The 14,324-nt window shown below is 51.0% G+C and overlaps 1 protein-coding gene and 2 long non-coding RNA genes across 19 annotated transcripts in view; 2 read left to right on the forward strand and 1 right to left on the reverse strand.

Annotated features, from left to right (window-relative positions):
* Window positions 1–14,324, reverse strand: part of Camta1 (calmodulin binding transcription activator 1) — an 858,665-nt gene that overhangs the window by 325,076 nt on the left and 519,265 nt on the right. The gene's annotated exons all lie outside the window — the stretch shown is intronic.
* On the forward strand, window positions 7–2,592 carry LOC116097076. The gene is made up of 2 exons (XR_004121212.1): window positions 7–202; window positions 1,508–2,592. It is a non-coding gene; the product is annotated as an uncharacterized LOC116097076 (long non-coding RNA).
* On the forward strand, window positions 9,085–14,146 carry LOC116097074. 2 transcript variants are annotated; one of them, XR_004121209.1, is made up of 4 exons: window positions 9,085–9,436; window positions 9,612–9,795; window positions 13,540–13,653; window positions 13,859–14,146. It is a non-coding gene; the product is annotated as an uncharacterized LOC116097074 (long non-coding RNA). The 2 variants fall into 2 exon arrangements; XR_004121208.1 differs by having other exon boundaries at window positions 9,089–9,795.

Genomic DNA, 14,324 nt, shown 5'->3' on the forward strand with positions numbered 1-14,324 from the left:
CTGCTGAACCCCACTGTCCATCCCTCTGCTTCCTTCCTGTTCCTGCTGAACCCCACTGTCCATCCCTCTGCTTCCTTCCTGTTCCTGTTGCCACGCCTTCGCCACCATGATGGATCCTGTCTCTTGGAACAGCGAGCCCAAATAACCTCCCCTTTCCTCAAGCTGCCATTGCCAGGTGTTCTGACACAGCCACGACCGAGATGTAAGTGAGACACACTCCTTTCTGTCCACAGACTCAACTCTCCGGCTGGACTGGCAGGTAGTGACTGGAGAGCCAAACTTGGCTTCCATGACGAAAGCTGCCCTGAGTTGGAAGAAAATTCCAGAACATCACCCCTCGCACCCAGCCTATCTTCCAGGGGCAAATCCCATTAGCAGTGGCTGAGCACAGACTGATTTATGTGCTGCAGAAAACGACCCCATTAAGCTTGGCAGTAAAGTCCCTTCAGCCACGGCACACTGCACCCTGCCTGCCAAGGGGCTGTAGACCGGGGTGGGGGAGGAAAAGGCCTCTCTCTCTCATCTCCCTTCTTCATGTGTCGAGATTCCTCAATCTCGGGTCAGCCAACACTGTCCACCACGTGGCTAGGCCCAGTGAATGTGTAGCAGATGGGGCAGGATGCAAAGGGACTCATGGAAAAGCCATGAGAGTCCACTGTGTTCTCAGCACCGAGTGATTACCCAGGATGGCTCTCAGATCAGCCCTGTGGGTGGGGATGTTCTCTTAGCTTACAAGCAGGAAATAGAGCCTGGGGGAACACAGGACCCCTGACCCAGGCCCTGAGTGGGGGCACCTGACCTGGGTCCTGAGTGGGGACATCTGACTGACCCGGGTCCTGAGTGGGGACATCTGACTGACCCAGGTCCTGAGTGGGGGCACCTGACCCGGGTCCTGAGTGGGGGCACCTGACCCGGGTCCTGAGTGGGGGAATGGTGAGCTGAGCTACCTCGATTCACACCAACGCACAGGCCATCCTCTCAGCCCATCGGATGCGGTGACTTGGGGAACATGTCTGTGGAGGGAATGGCCTCAAGGGTAAGCCCCAGTGACGGGGAACAGAGCTCATCTCCAACCTTTGCATCTCCCAAAATTCCCATGTTGAAACCTTGAGCTCCAAATTCTCAGATTGAGACCTTTGAAGATGGTGTCTTATAGAGATTATCAAGTTAAAGTAAAGTTTCAAGGGGGACCCCAGTTCAATAGAGCTCCATCCTTATGGAAGCAGGGATTTGGAATAGCACAAACCCAGGATGTCACAGGATGGCAGTCCACAAGCCAGGGAGCTAGCAAGCGCGCATGCACTCATGCACACACACACACATAAACACACACACACAAAAACACACACACACAAACACACAAATACACACACACACACACACACACACACACACACACACACACACACACACACACATGCTAGCCCTGGCCTGTGTCTAATGTGGTCTCAAGTAGGTGTTTTTTCTTCCTAACGGCCAGCTCCCACCCCAACCTCTTGCCTCTTAGGGTTTTTGTGCAAGAATCCAAACAAGAAGCTGGGCAAGGATGCTAAAGAAACTGTCCTGTGGAGATCCAAACTGCTCTCCCTGGAGATCAACCACCACACCTCTGACATGGCAGTGGACAAATGCAGCACGTCACGGCTAAAGACAAGTTGCAAACAGAGAGTGGAAGGCAGGAATTATTCCTAAGGAAAGACTTGGGGAAGAGGTGTGATGTGGCTGGAAGCGGAAGAATCTTGGGATTTCTGGGAGTTGCGGGGGGCGGGGGGGACGGAAACTGGCTATGTACGTGCTGATGGTGGGAAGCCCAGTAGATGAACCCCAGCAGAGGCTGGGCCTACCAGCCGCCTAGCTCTTCTGAGCTACTAGGTACAACCTTGGCATGCTTTTTACACATCCTCCGCAGCCTCTATACCTGGCATGAGAAGGAGGACAAGATGGCCACCCACTGGCCCTGGTGTTGTCAGCGTCTCAATGAAAAGGCTTCACGGCCACCCACAAGCATACAACATAGTAAGAGCAAACAAGCCCAGAGAGGATGCCTCTGAAGGCAGGGCCTACCCAATGTCCTTCTTTATACAGCCTTTGTGGACAGACAAGACTCCACAATTTTCTAGCTGGGAGCTCCCTGTCCCTCTGTTTGCCTCACAGGCTGCTAAAAGGTGAGAGTTTCACAGCCAATGCCATCAGACCACAGGGCTCTTGTGGTAACAGCCCCTTCTCGGCCTCTGTCCCAATTGTTAATGTTAGTCACACATACAGGGGTTAGGGCGGCAAAGCCAGAGTCACAGGTACTTTCTATAAACACTGTATGCCACTATAAGAAGGTCCCATCAACCAGACTCCAAAGTCTCATTTGGTCTGGATATAGTCCTTTCTTAACCATGTGACTATCAGGTCATGTGATCAAGGAAGAAAGAAGCAGGCAGGCTCTGCTAGCTCCCAGAAAGGAACCGGAGGGATGGTGAGGAAGCAGGGCCTGGGGTCCCAGTGGCCTTGGAAGGAGAGGACGGAAATCCTGCCCACCCTAAACGTGGGCCACCTAAGTGTGAGGACATCAATAAAAAATGGGAACAGTGTAAAACGCCACCAAGCAGACGATAAGTTTATTTCTCATTATGAGATGCGTGACATGCTCGGACTCCTCGAGAAATAATGAAGTCCATTTTTAACGTCTGCTTCTGTGACTTCCAGATAATAGGCAAATTCACCCGGAGGCCATAGCCTGTTATCAAGGCAGGGCTTTTAGATTTCTACAGATTCAGAAAGGCACCCCAAGGGTCCCATGTCCCCAACACAGTGAATGAAAATGAGGGCTTGGAGTATCTCCCCTGTTGGCTAGCCTGTCAAAAAGGCCCGCCCCTTTCTTCTATAGCATATCCTTAAGCTGGGACTCCCAGCCTGGTTATGGGGCTTCTTATCCAACAGCAATCCGTGGCACACACAAGGCCCAGGAGCCAGAACCCCTGAACACCACCTGGAAGCCAGGCCATGCAAATACTTCCCATCTATCTCATAGGTGCCACCCTCTATTCTGCACTCTGGGACTTCTTCTTCCAAACATACATTGGCCTTTAAAGGTACACATTGTTGATGACACTTGCTGGTTGAAAGAAATTAAAAAGAATTATTCGTGTGTGTGTGTGTGTGTGTGTGTGTGTGTGTGTGTGTGTGTGTGTGTCTGAAGAAGGTATAGATCCTTTGGAGCTGGAGTTACAGGGAAACATGGCTGCTGTGAGCCAACTCTGAGTTCTTGGGAAGAGCATCGAGCACTTATTTGTAATGGCTGAGCCATCTCTCCAGTCCCCACCTGCCTGTTTAAAAGCAACGAAAACAAAAGCAAATGAGTAGACAAACTGGAATCATTTCCCTGGACTTCCTGGACCCCTTAGCTAAGTACTTTTATTCTTTAAAATGTTTATTTATATGTATTCATACTCGCCTGCATGTGTGTTTATGGGTGGGTGCCTGTGGAAGCCAGAAGAGGGCATTTGATCTCAGGAAACTATATTTATAGGCAACAGTGAGTCTCCAGATGTTAGCACAGCAAGTGTTCTTAACTTCCACATCATCCCTGAAGTCCAAGGAAAAAGGGTTTTTTTTGGGGGGGGTGGAGGGAAGCAGTCTAGTTTAGAGGATTGCTCATCATTCCCTCCACTTCTCTGCACCTCCCTCATACCTATGGAGGGGAAGGGCTGTGCCCTAAGAACTCCCTCACACCACCTGTGCTTGTAAACAAGGAAATGGGGATTCAGAGAGGTCCAGCCACTTCTTGAGAGGGCAGCATCAGGACTTAAGACCTGAGCAGCCTGGCAGCCCCTGTTCTTCACCAGGAGTCCGTGATTGCTCCTCACGGTTCCCCCAAGGACAGGCCGGGAGGGACGCTTGGTTCTGCTCCCCTGGAAACTGCTACTTCCTACCTTTGGGGGAGGAAGGCCAGAGGAGAGGAGAGAATCAACGGGTGCATTCTCTCCTCCTTGAAGAGGAGAGACCTTTCCAGAAATTTCCTAAGGCAAGAAGTGTACTGCAGCAACCACAGGCTCTTGTACACAGGGCCTTCAGCAGGACCCAGGACACCAGAGTGAAGGGATTCCTGAGAGCCAGGGCTTCAACTATGCGCTTCTGGAAAGGTCATGGGGAGGGGGAGCAGAAGGGGCTCACAGGTGGGCACTGTGTGGATGGCCATAGCTCAGACTCCCATCAAGTCTTCACTGACATTGAGAATCAGAGAATGAGCCTACCTAAGCCTCGAGAAGGGAACGGAAGAGCCCACAGAAGTGCGGTGTCCTTGGCCACAGTCAGGGAATGGAGGAGTCAGGACCTGAATCTGTGTCGAAGTCCTTGGGGTGGTTTTCATTTCTCCGTTTTAAATTTTTGTCTGCTCTATTTTGTGACAGGGTATCATGTAGCCAAGGTTGGCCTCAGGCTTCTCCTCTCACGCCTTCACCTCCGGTTTATGTGTTGTTGGCAACTGAGCAAGCTTCGGCATGCTACGCAAGCACTCTGCCAATGGAGCTACAGCCCCAGCCCTAATGTTTCCACAGTTGACCAGTGTCTTACCTCCACTAACAGCAGTGGCTTGGAATGAAGCACCCCTGGTCCCTACAGAGCTGAGTCCCAACATGTTAGAAGGGATCTATGGCCAAGTGAACCTGGCCTTGCAAAACTGGAGTAGGAGTGTTGGGCTAAGTGGGAAGGCTAGAGTAGTCAGGCTAGAGATGAGCCTGAAGACTCGCCAGGAGTCCTGGCTGGCTAGAGCCGAGGGGTTGAGAGGCAGGCTTGCCTGCACAGAGGGGAATCTGCTTGCAGGAGTTTAAATGGGATTCTAGCTGGAGGAAGAGCCCCCCGGGTGTTTTAAGGAAGGTGGTACTTAAGATGCCAAGAGTGGAGAATGGGTGGAGACTCAGCAGAGGCGGACACAGACAAGCTTGGGTGTATTTGGGGGTAGGGTTGTTGGGGTTTGCTAAGCCAGCAAATGAGCAAGGCCGGGAACAAAGATCCAGGTGTCCCTGACATTCTTGACAGACAGCCAGTGGGGATGGAAGATGGTATGGTTTGTGGAGGCTTAGACGGAGTTTGCATTTGCCTCTTTTAGGTGTGGAGTGTCTCGTAGGCACCCAGATGGAGACTTCCAGAGAGTGTCAGAGACTGGGGGTTGAGATATAAGTGGAGACTGTAGACAGAGATTCCACATGAGGTGCCATTTGCTTACAGTGTTGATAAACTGATTCCAGCCTTGACTACAGGCAATTGATTGCACAATCGTGATCTCTGTGTCACCAGTGAGGAGACTGGGTAGGGCAGAAGTCTGCCTGTGCATGTGGCCAAGTGCACTCCTGACCTAGGCAGACTGGTGAGGTCCCTGCTACTTTCTGTCTCTGTGTCTCCACCCTTGTTCTGGGATGGTGACACCCGATGTCCCATATAGAGGCCAGACCCTACAGACACCCAAGAGTACTTGTGGTTACCTGGCAAGGCTGCTGTCCCTGGCTGAACAGAGTCTCTCTGGGCCCTCCTCTCTGTTTCTGGGTGAGGTAGGCTCACTGTACGCCACGAGAGCTTTCTGTCTCAGGCTTCTCACTCCAGATGGCGCCTTGCCAAGCATCTCAGGCCCAGCCAGGAAGAAGGTAGGACTAACTACCTGGTGAGAAACTAGGAAGTCCTCAGCTCTGAGCTGGACCCCAGCATGAGTTCAAGCTGAGCCCCCACATTACTTCCCAGAACCCAAAGGAATTTCCATGGGTCAGAGTTGCTAGACTGAAAGCAGAGGCCTAGCAGGTGTGTGGCCTATTGTAACTTACTTTAAAATATCTTTCTTGGGAGAGTATGTCTGTGCAGGTGGTAAAGGGGATCCCCTAGCCAGGAAGCCAGTGAGGACATCATCCGAACATCTGCACATACCCCTGAGCCCAGACAGACAGTCACAAAGTTGGATGCTCTGTCCCTGTTAGTAACAAGACTGAAGATTCTGGGACCTGGGTGACATCATGTCCGAGAGTCTTCACTGGGTGTAGGCTGCAGGGTCCTCTCAATTATTCTCCTTGGGGAACACACAGCATATGTGTGACCAGATGACACAGCAGTGCCTTGGAAGGACCTAGTAACAGGATGGACAGCCCTCACTGGGCACGGAGCACAGCTTCCATATGACACGGGACCCCTTCCCTTCTTCCTGCACCTCTGCTTTCCCAGTCCACCCCCGTCTCTTTCCCACCCTTAGCCACAGTGACTCCCATCATGGCTGCAGCGAGCTGGCACTTTCCTGATGTTTTAAATTCCCACCCTTCTATTTTCTGGTTTATAGTGGCACTGAGAACAGAGACATGTCGCTTTGCTCTTTTTTGTATAAAAACTCTTGCATGGTGTTCTTAGTGCAGCTGTCCTCACGGTCAGGTAAAGTTTATTATTTGGTAATAATAATCCTCTGTTTATATTTGCCATAAATGTCAGGTCTGAATAACAGACTGCCATCGAGGCCCACAAGGCTGGGATTTATGAACAACTCCAGATGCAGAGCCAAAGGTTCGCCGTGACCACTGCCCCCTGAAAGCCCCTGATGGATCCCACCCCCATGAGACAGGTAGGCAAGGGGCTGAACCTGCCAGCCTGAGCTGACATGGGCTTAGCTAAAGCAGATTGTGTCTGGATGCACGAGAAACTCTTGATTACCTGAGGAAGGTTTTGTTTTTTGTTTTTTGTTTTTTTTTAAAGGGATGGATGTGTGTGGCTGGAGAACTCTGGAGAATAGAGACAAATTTGAGATACTCCATAGGATTAGCCTACATGTGCATGTATGCATGCATATGTACATGCATGTGTACATGCACACATGTGTGTGCATGTGTATGCATATGCATGTGCGTGTGTGTGTGTGTGTGTGTGCACGTGTATGTATAGTAAGATGTTGGCAGCCAGACCCTCCTAGAGGTTGGGCCAGAGCCTTACCCTAGATCATGGACCCATCATGGGGCCCAGACTTGTGTAAGGGCCCCTTCTATCCTCAGCTCTGCCCAAGTTCGACCCAAATGCGACTCTACCAACAGCAGTCACCCAGTCACTTCTCAGTTAAACCCAGGGAGAAGTGACGGCTCCCTGGCCTGTCTTAAAAGCCCAGCAGACATAGCTCATTGGGCCACCTTGAACAGAAGGCTCAGATATGCCTCCCTTCAGTACTGTTACAAGGTGACCTGTGACCTACACACACACACACACACACACACACACACATTGTCCGAGTTCAAGCTCCAGTGTCTGTGGAAATCTGGTGTTTGCAGATGATCAAACTGTAACGAGGTCATTAGCGTTGGCTCAGATTCAATATGGCCACCCCTCATTAGAATCACAAATGCGATACAGAACAAGCACACCCTGGGGGAGGGTTCTGAGAGGACATGGGGAGGACACTGACACCCATGTGCCTCAGAAACTCGAGGAACCAGAAGCCAGAAGAGCTCTGAAATCAGCCCTCTCTCCTAGAAAGCACAAGGCATCCACCCTGCAGTCACCCTGGCATCTGCAGACACCCTGGCATCTGTACTCCAGACTCAGAGACTTCTGTCCGGGGAGGCCATGCAGTCTACAGTGACTCCAGAAGGGCAAACAACAGTCATGATTTACCCTCCAACCCTCACCTGACATTGTCATCTTTGTCTTGTGTCCTTAAAGGGCAAGTGAGGGACAGCTTTGTGATGCCCTGTCCCAGATCTGCATGACACCTGGCACAATCTTGGTATAGAAATGAAAGACATGGGTTCAGACCCCATCGTACTACTGAACTTGCTGTGTGACCTTGCATAAGTTACTAGGCCCTCTGAGTTCAGGTCTGCACATTGAAAAGAGTATCAATAACACGTCTTTGAAGGGCTGCTCTATGGCTTGCTGAGAACATGTAAGTGAGCATGGAGCCATGCCTGGTACAGGACACTTGACTGATTGTTCAGTTAAGGAGAGAGAGGTATAAAGAATCCAGTCAGTGTCTACACGGCAGGCGTCTGACACCCACCCAGCCCTCAGGAAAGTGCACTGCCTCTGAGGTGATGCCACTTACACAAGTCTCCAAGGAGAGTGAGAACACAGAGACGTGTGCTCAGCGCATGCTCGGCCAAGGCTTCAGTGCTTTTCAGGGACTTCATGGTCTGAGTTGTGTACCCCCAAGTTATCTGTGGGAGACCTAGCTCCCAGAGTGTCAGGCTGTAACTACACGTGAGACAGATCTATTCTTTTTTTCTCTCTCTTTTTTCTTTCTCTCTCTTATATTTTTGGTTGTGAGCCTAGCCTTTAACGGCTGAGCCATCTCTCCAGCCCTTCTCTTTCTTTCTTTCATTCTTCCTTTCTTCTACCCTCCCTCCCTTCCTTTCTTTTTATTTTTTCATGTTTTACAAATCTTTGTGGGTTTTTGTTTTGTTTTGTTTTTCGAGACAGGGTTTCTCTGTGTAGCCCTGGTTGTCCTGGAACTCACTCTGTAGACCAGGCTGGCCTTGAACTCAGAAATCCTCCTGTCTCTGCCTCCCGAGTGCTGGGATTAAAGGCGTGCACCACCACTGCCCAGTCTATTCTACAAATCTGAAGAGTTTAGTTAACTAATTTATATGTGCATGTATGTTTATGAGGATGCACATGTATGTGGAAATGCATGTATGTGAACATGTGCAAGCCAGGAGATACCCTGAGTGTTCTTCCTCGGTGGTAGGTGCTAAAAAGTCTTTTCTTCTCTTCATGAGACAGGGTCTCTCACTGGCTTGGAACTCACCAAGCAGACCGGGCTGGCTGGCCAGTGAGCCCTCATGAGTGTTGGGGTTACATGTGTATGCCACCTTGCCCTTGACCCCTTTTCAACGTGGATTCTGAGAATCAAATTCTGGTCCTCACACTTGCAAGGCAACCGTTTTAACAACTGAGCCATCTTCCTTAGCCTCGGACACAGAGCAGGGATGGTAAGAATTAATCCCTTGTGGCAATCCCCAGGCTGACGGAATCTGGCGGCCTCCGCAGACAGTGTAGTAGGAGCCCCTATTGGCTGAGCAGAGGGTACCTATCAACATCATATGGTCCAGGATAGGGGCGCGAGGAGGCAGAGAGAGACCCCAGAAGGAGACCAGTGCTAATGGCTGGGCTCCATGGCTATGAGGCGGTAATTAACAGTCGAGGGCTGGTCCCTTCCTGGAATGCTCTGGGATGTCGGCTCCGTTTTGCTGACTTTGGAGAAAAGGATGGCGATAAATAAACGTGAAGCACGCGGGCGGTGGTGCGAAATGATGCTTCTTCTAATTATCGCCATTCCGAGGCGTCGTTAACACGCGAGCGAGCGCGGAGAATGATAACGACTTCTGGGGTTCGTCGAGGCTCGGATTTGCCATCTTAAGCCCTCAGCGCAGGGACGCCGTATTCCCTGGGACAGACTCTCTCACAGACAAATGATAGCATCGCGTAGAAGGTAAAGAGGAAACGAGTCACTGCGGCCGAATTTAAAAGGGAAGGGTGATCTCCCTGGCTTCCGGGACTGCAGGGAAAGGGCCCAGAAAGGCAGCGAATGAGAGACTTTGAGGGGCACCCGAGAGGGCTGCTGGGAAATCTTCCCTCCGTGGCAGCTCCCTCTTCTGCCAACCAAGGTCATGATGCAGTGACTGCACCGCTCCATCTTTCTTTGGTGCTTGGAGGACAGAGGCGTCCCTGGATCCTGCCGTTCAGAAGACTGAGGCTGAAGCAGCTGGAGGTTTCCTTTGTCCGTTTTAAATTCTAGGTTCCTATTGTGTGTCTGTTGTCTCACCGAGCACATTTCCGTCCATTCACAAGGTGACTGCCCCATTCAGTTGGGTCTGTTTCCGCCTCTCCCTGCAGGCCACCCTATGCTTCCGTGGGCACCACAGCCTCTATCGTGTTGCGGGCACGTTTTTGCCCCTTCTAGGCTGTCTGCTCAGTACCACAGCTCCATCATACTGCTTGGACTGGGAGGGCACACACAGGGTGACTGATCAGTCAGCAGAATGCTGGGCTGATATGAGAAGAAAGGATGGCCCGGTGAGATGTCTTACCCAAGGGAGCTGGTACATTGCTGAGACTGAGAGCAGTGAGTGGAGATGGGATCGCCCCGCCTTAGACTTGGAAGGAAGATAGGCACTTGGTAGGCACTGGAAGATAGGAAGCCTGTGTGCCAGACAGCAAGGAGGGGTGACTGGGGCTAAGAAGCCACAGCGGAGGCATCAACGTACACGAACCAGCCAGGCAGAGTAGCCCTACACTGTGGCCACCCCTGTCTTTTAGTCTTGTTTACAAAGGCTGGCCCAGCCCCACGCTGGTTTGGCAAGCCAAGCTCCTACCAAGGTGAAATTGCCCCTGAGATACCACGCCCACATCCTAGCCTCTGAGACGAGAAATGGGACTTATTCGGAAATAGGGTCTCTACAGGCTTAATTAAGGATCTCAGGTAGAATTTGGGTGGCGCCTAAATTAAATGGCAGTGTCCTTAGATAGGACAGAAAAGGATGCACACAGACAGCCTGCAGTGTGATGTGGCCGGGATGCCCACGTGACTCAGCAACCAGCTGGGGTAGGGGGATCTGAGGCTTCAGGCGGCCACTGTCCAGTTCATGGTTGTTATGGGACTGACGGGTGATCTGGGCAGACAGGGGCTCCTACAACCAAACAGTGTGCTTCTAACACACAGGAGCAAGGGCTGCCATCCAGGGAGCCAGTGCAGCATCAGGAGTTTGAAAGGGCTTTAGATCTGCCTCTTCCTCAGCCTGCCCTGTGATCTCCAGCCCAGAGGGAGCCTCCCTCTGGAGCATGGCTCCTCCTGGGAGAGTAGGGGCTGGGTCCAGAAGCTCTACCCCACAGCAGTCAGAGCCCACTACTGACATTTATTCTACTGTCCTTTCTGTTGCTGTGATAAAAAACTGCTCTGAGCAAAAGCAGCCAGGAAGGAAGGGGTTAATTTAGCTTACCTAGTCCTAGTCCACCATTGAGGGAAGCAAGGACAGGGACTGAAGCAAGAACTTGAAGCAGAAACTCTGAGGGAATGCTGCTTGCAGGCTTGCTCACAGGCCCATGCTAAGGTAGCTTTCTTATACTGCCCAGGACCACCTACCTAGGGATGGTGCCGCCCACAATGGGCTGAGCTCTCTCTCCTACACCCATCAGTTAGCAGTCAAGACAATCTCCTTGCCCACAGGTCAACCCGATTTGGGAATCCCTCTGATGAGATTCCTTTCTCAGACAACTCTAGTCTGTGTCAAGCTGATGGTTGAATCCGCTGAGGGCAATATATGTCTGCAGAAACGGTAGAAAGGAGATTGGCCAACAGAACAGGGACCACATGCTAAACCAGTTCTTTTTTTTCTTTTGAGACAGAATCCCACACATCTCAGACTGGTATTGAGCTTACCATTTTACAGAGGAGGACCTCCATCTTTGTTTCTTCTTGCTTCTACCTACAAACTGCTAAGACCACAGGCGTGTGAAGCCACACCTGGTTTCATTCGGTGATGAAGGCCGAACCCAGGGCTTCATATGTGCTAAGCAAGCCCTCTGCCCACTGAGCTGCACCTCCTTAGCACCTCTTTAACTTGCTTGTCACTCCACCAGAGGGACCGTCTCTGGGATGCAGCATGGGGGCGAGGTGGTACACCATCTATTGATCTCAGAGAAGCCTTTTGGGGCCTTTGGGGGACAGTTGGAGACCCCCAAACAGCCACGCTGTAAGGACAGGTAGTCCTGTGGTCAAAGGAAGGATATCCACATGGCTGTGTCTGCGTGTGCACTGTGTAAAAGCAGGATGTGTGGCTGGGATGCTCAGCCCCGGGCGGTAAGGCAACAAGAAGACATAGGGTGAGGAGCCTGGCCTCTGGAGATGATCAGACATGGGTAGTGCCTGCCTTTACACACATGAGGGGCCAAACCCCAAGGGCTCCCTGGGATGTAGGCAACCTGATGGAGCTTGAACTTTTAAGAGGGAGGCCTTCTGGAATGTTCCACTTCCATTTCAGAGGTCAGCCCTTAACTTACCACTCTCTCCCTTATGAATCTAACTTAAAAATACGTTTGGAGGCATGGGGACTCATGTTTGGGATCCTAGCACTTGGAAACTGAGGCAGGAGGATGAAGAGTTTTAGAATAACTTGAGCTTTGTAACGTGTTTCAAAATTAATAACTGAATGAGTACTAACAGCACTTTAGCTTTTCAGAATCAATGCGTACTCTTGGTACCTGCCCTAAGCGGGCATCATGCCACTCACAGTCTTGGAAATGCATGTAAAGGCCTTGACCAGGTCCTTCCTGGTACGCTATGTTAAGAACTGGAGCCTTGGAATATGCTCCCACACTGCTTCCATGGCTTCCAGCTGGTGGCCACTTTGAAAACCACTAAGAGTCCTCTTATAAAGACAAGTGCTCACGTGACTCACAGGATCCTATGAAAACACCTTTGGAGAGGTACCAACCAGTTCCCATGCCCCAGAACCACGGCTGGCGCTGCCAGGCTCAACAACAGTGTAGCAGGTACATCAAAGACTTAGGGCTGGCTGTAAGAAGCATGACACAGACGAGAGTTGTCTGAGAAAGGAATCTCATTGGAGGGATTCTCAAATCAGGTTGACCTGTGGGCTTCCACCAGGCTTCCCGGGGCACCCACTATGGAACACAGGTGAAGGACAGAGGACAACTTGAGGGAGTCAGTTCTCTTCTTCTGCCACAAGGGTCCTGAGGCTTGAACATGGGTCGACAGGTTTGGCTGCAAGCACCTTTACTTTCTGAGCCATATCACTGGCCCCCTCTTTTATTAAAAAAAAAAAAAAAATCCCACAAGAGACAGATGATCCTGGCTAAAGTCCTGCACAGCCATAGGAGGGTGGTCCAGACAACACAGTTAAGGGCCTCTAGGCTTGGTGACAAAGCACAGTGCTGCCACACCAATGTCCCTCACATCCCATAATCTCCAGAACCTCACCCATAAAAAGCAGCCTCTCCCTTCCAGATCCCCAATCCACTCCGAGCCCGTTGAGCCTTGAGTCCGATTTCACGACCGTGTGCCTACCACTTAACGTGCGAAGACATTACTTATAAAAGATGATTCTGAAAGGAAAGTTTGGGGTTTTATTATACCTCTGGGCTAGATTGGGCGATCTTGGAAGAAATAAGGTTGTACCCTTTTCATTTCCTATCCACAGGACAATATTTTAGCAGTATGTGGGGTCAGGGAGAAGCAGCCAGGGGCTGGCGCTGCGTGATGCACGGCTGTAGAATCAGGGCCCACTGAGCATGGAGGGCACCTGTCTCCTCCTTCATGGGAGCAAGGAGATTGTGTCTGATTGATGAGGAGTGAGAAATGCCTCTCAAAGGACATGCTGGGGTTGCAGAAAACAACCTGCCCACCAGCTGCCCAGAGTTGTGTGTGCCCGGGCATGCTCTCTATTTTTTAGCCCCGATGTGTGTTTCTCAGCTCTTCAATAGCCTGCTGGGTATGTGGGAAAGCCTCCCCTCTTCCCCACTCTCCCCTCTTTCCACCATTAGGGTTCAGTTGTCTGCCTACTAACATTGTTTCAGCATATGATCTAGGACCCTGTGCTGTTGGATGCTAAGACAAGAGGACCAGATTGCTTGCTTTGAAAATGCCATGGCCAAGAGCAACCTGCGGAGGAAGCATCTGTTCTGCTCCTGGTGAGGGCGGAATAGGAGTGCATCATGGAGAGGAGGCATGCACAGAGGCAGCAGTGGGAAACCCAGGGCCGTCTCTAACCACTCACGGGAAGCAGGGAATATGAATGGGATGGGATTGTAAACTCTGGTTTACAAGGCCCAAGCTTGGTGATGTACTTCCTCCAGCAAGGCTCTGCTCTCCAAAGTCCATATCTCCCTCTAACAGTGCCAACAAGTGCTCAAGTGCATGAGCCGACGAGGGACAGCTCTCATCCTAAAAACCACAGGGACCATTCTTCCAGGGTTGTTCCAAGCCCTGCTACGATTGAGGGGCAGGAAGTTCATTCCTTCGCACCTCTGGGCTCAGAGCTCTCCAGGGTCACCTCTTCCTCAGTCCCTATCCTAGCAGGCGTGCCCAACTTTTTGACAATTTCAAGACGCTGTCACTTACGAAGCCCACATTTAAGAACACCATTAAGTCATAAAAAAATATATACCATGATATTTTACATAAGTGTATGGTTCTGTGTTGGGTGGTTGTCCTAACTTTACTTCTGTTGCTATAGTAACATATCCTGGCCAGAAGTGGCATGAGAGGGGAAGGTATCTTAGGGTTTCTATTCCTGCACAGACATCATGACCAAGAAGCAAGTTGGGGAGGAAAGGGTTTATTCAGCTTACACTTCCACATT

The sequence above is a fragment of the Mastomys coucha genome, unplaced genomic scaffold (assembly GCF_008632895.1).
Source record: "Mastomys coucha isolate ucsf_1 unplaced genomic scaffold, UCSF_Mcou_1 pScaffold18, whole genome shotgun sequence".
Taxonomy (NCBI): domain Eukaryota; kingdom Metazoa; phylum Chordata; class Mammalia; order Rodentia; family Muridae; genus Mastomys; species Mastomys coucha.